Raw genomic sequence first — 3,638 nt, forward strand, 5'->3', positions numbered from 1 at the left:
ACAGTGCAAGAGGGGGGCAGCGTATGGGATTATCCAGACCAATGTTTAATTAATCATCCGTCTGTGCCACGGCTCACGGAAACAACACGCTGTGCTTGCCCTGTGCAGCAGCCCGCCAGCAATTCAAACCTGGCTCTGGAGCAGGGCTGGCATCACCCGAGGAGCAAAGGTTCAAAGACATATTAGCCTTTGCGCTTAGGAGGGGCTGGATAATGAGTCCACATGTATAAATCCGTGTCTTGACAGAAATAACTGACCCACCCAACAGGGGATAACGCTTTCCTAGGGAGGGACAGAAATGGCCTGCTTGACTAACTTCTGTGACATGGAGCTGCCTTGCCCAGGCCGTGCCAGGGGCACGTGGATGGAGCTACCGCCAGCCCTGTAACAGACTTGCCTCGGAGCTAGTTGCTGTGTCAGTCACGTCGCCTCTGAGCCACCCCAGTGCATTAAGCTCTAGGATGAAGCCCAGGGAGTCAGGGCAGGGGCCAAGGTGGCCAAGCGGGATGGATGCAAACTTTTTTTTTTTATTAATAGATTTTGTGCTCCGAGTCAAATCAGTTCCAAGTCACATTGATTGAGCAGAACTTAGTTGTTCCAAAAACCGTATCGATTGAGCAGGCAGAAATCAATCATTTTAAACACCATGTATCACGCTACAACCGGCAAGCATCCTCTATCCCAGGCTCCCACGCTGGGACTTCAGATACTCCCAAATCCATTGGCAAGCATCCTATGTGCAGGCCCAAGCCTGGAGGTCTTGGGATTTGGATGCCCCCACTTGATCTTAGCCCACAAAAGGCCGGGACACTTGATCTGAGCCAAAAGGCAGGCAAGTAGGAGGGATGCAAACAAGCAAAGAGCAGCAGGGAACCACTTTACCCACCTCCAAGCCAAATTGTGTCTCTCTTTATTAACTCTAGCAACCAATGACCCACATGGAGAAAGCCAGAAAGAGCTTGCATTGGCAGAGAGGTGCTGGGACAGGGGTGCTAACTGGTTAAATTGAATACATACGGGGTGGGACATCCTCCTGGGATTCTGTCCCAGCCTCTGTGGCTTTGACTGCTGCCATGATTTCCTCTTTACCACTTTCAAGCTGCAGCAGCTCTAAAAAGTTCAGGTCTTTGTCCAGCAGAATATATGAAAGGCTCACGAACAAACTTTAAAAATGGATGAAGGGGGTTAGGTTGTAGTCGTGTTGGTCTAAAGACATAGGCAGACAAGGTTCTTTGGGTGAATCTGATATCAAACTGGATGAACAAAACAAAAATGGATGAACACACCTTAAAAATGGAATCTCCTTTAAAGGAGAAAACCATGTGAAACCGCGGCTTTTCCCTTGCAGGCTGGCAGAGTTCCAGGCTGAGAGGGGCTGCTTGGGGCCCCCCATGACCCATGCACTGGGGGTCCAGGGGCAGGGGACAGTGGGTTGGGAGTAAGGGGCACTGGGTCAGGACTGCCCATTGATGTTTACAAATGGGTCCTGGTACAAAAAAGGTTGAGAACCACCATGCATGCTGCATGCCCCCAGAGGCTGGGGGGGCAAGGCGAGCTCCCACAGGCGGCCACAGTGCTGTAGATGGCAAGAGGGTTGGGGGTGGGGGTGAGCGCCAACCGGTGGTCAGTGACCACCCACAGACACCGCCGGCAGTGTTGGCAGCAAGGGTGGGGAGTGTGGTGAGCGGTGAGCGCCCACAGACATCGCCGGCAGTGTTGGCAGCGCCTATCGCAGGGGGTGCATGTGCACCCATGTGCACCCCTACGCATCGCCAATGAGAACCACTGTGCTAGGAGGCCTGCTAGAGCTAGGCAAATCCAAGACCAGGACACCAGCACCAGGTCCAGGGTGTGAGATTAAAGAGCAGATACTTGAGGCCTTGACCAAAAGGCTGCTCTTGCTGGTGGGAGAGAGGGAGCACCAACTGGGAAAAGCTTGCAGGTTACCCCAGAGAGGGCATAGCACTGTCCCCTGAGCTGGCTCCACAGTGAGAGCTGCTAGGAAAGAAAATGAGAAATACAGGGAGGGTTAAGAGCCCCGCATTAGAGCCAAAGCTGCTTAATTAGCAGCCTAGCAGAGTGAGCTGCCTTCAATCACTAATCAGCTTGCACAGCGCGCTCCCCTGTGAGGCTCCATGCTGCACGGCTGCATTCCCGCTGCCAAAGGGGCACAGCTCCCCCACACTCCCTGCACACAGAGCCCCAGACCTCTGGCATGGGGGAAGGAGAAAGCAGCACATACAGTTGTGGGAGGCAGCAAAGATCTTCCTGACCTTGGCATGAGTCTACAGCACCTGTCCTTCTCCTGGCAAGTGGATGGGGGCATAGAACTGGATAGAGCAGTGCCAGCTGGATGGCTCTAGGCCCTCTGCTGCCAAGGCTCAGCAGAAGAAGGGGCCTGTGTGTGGCATGAAGCCCCTTTTCTGTCCCCTTGTCAGGCAGAAGAGGGCAGGACATAACGGCTCCTGCCAGTGGGGAGAGCAGCAAACACAAGCTTGTCCTCTTCGGACAACCAAGCTGCAAAGGGCAGTCTCAGTGAGTGCAATCTGTCTGGGCCACCAAAGAGCTCTGTGCATCCTCAGCCAGTCTCACTGAGAGCTAAGTACCAAGCAAGGACCCCTGTGTCGACTGTAATAAAGAGCAACCCTCCACCAGCTCTGCAGGAGTAAGCCACCCCAAGCCAAACCCAGGTCAGGGCAGCTCCTGCCTGCTCTGCAGTGGTGAGACATCTCCCTGCCAAAACCAGCCCCATGAATCTCATATGAGCTTGCAAGGGAGGCAGCTGTGAGCTGAGACTGTGTTGGCATGGTTCCTGCCAGCTCACCTGGGGAAAGCAAGCCCCAAAGGAGGCTAATTCAGCACGGTGCTTTCTAGCTAAACTGTAGGGAAGAACTCCCACCAAGACTGGCTCTGTGTGGCCCTGACCATCTCAGCCACGGACAGGTGGCTGCGGTAAGCACAGCTAGGCAGGACGAGCATGGGCCCAGCTGGGGAACTGACACCGGCTCTGCACAGTCCCTGCCACCTGAGCCAAGGACAGATGCTGGTTTTGACTCACCTTGAGGATCTGTCTGCAGACCCCAAGACAGTCCTTGTTTGAGGCCTGCTACAGAAGTCCAGGACTCTCATTCAGAGTCCAGCTGTCATACAGGGGACTCTGCTGCTGGGTTAATTTGGTACACAGGAACTGCCGGACTGGACCAGACCCACGGTCTTTCAGAACCAATATGCTGCTCCAGCAGCAGACGCTTTGGAAAGAAAATGTAAGAAATGTAAGAAACCACAGCAGATAAATAAGGAATAATCAGTTCACACAAACAAAAGTCTCAGCCTAAATCCTAGTAGCTCGTTGGTCTCAATCCCAAATCATGAGACTTCCCACTTTTAACACAACCTTTTTTCAGTATTCACTCTTCTAATTCCAGATATTTTTGTTATGCACATAAATATTAATTCCTCCTTGAATTGTGCTGAGTTCATGGCTCTGACACTACGGGGCAGTGAGTTCTACATTTTAAATAGGCATTGGGAGAAGAAGTATTTTAAATTTATGGGCCTTCCATTTAATTTTTTAATTCCCCTTCTGAGGGCTTGACTCAGTTTGTTGGAGACAACAGAGGTGTTTCACTCCCTCTAAC

The sequence above is a fragment of the Gavialis gangeticus genome, unplaced genomic scaffold (assembly GCF_001723915.1).
Source record: "Gavialis gangeticus isolate Ggan-Ray unplaced genomic scaffold, GavGan_comp1, whole genome shotgun sequence".
Lineage (NCBI taxonomy): Eukaryota > Metazoa > Chordata > Crocodylia > Gavialidae > Gavialis > Gavialis gangeticus.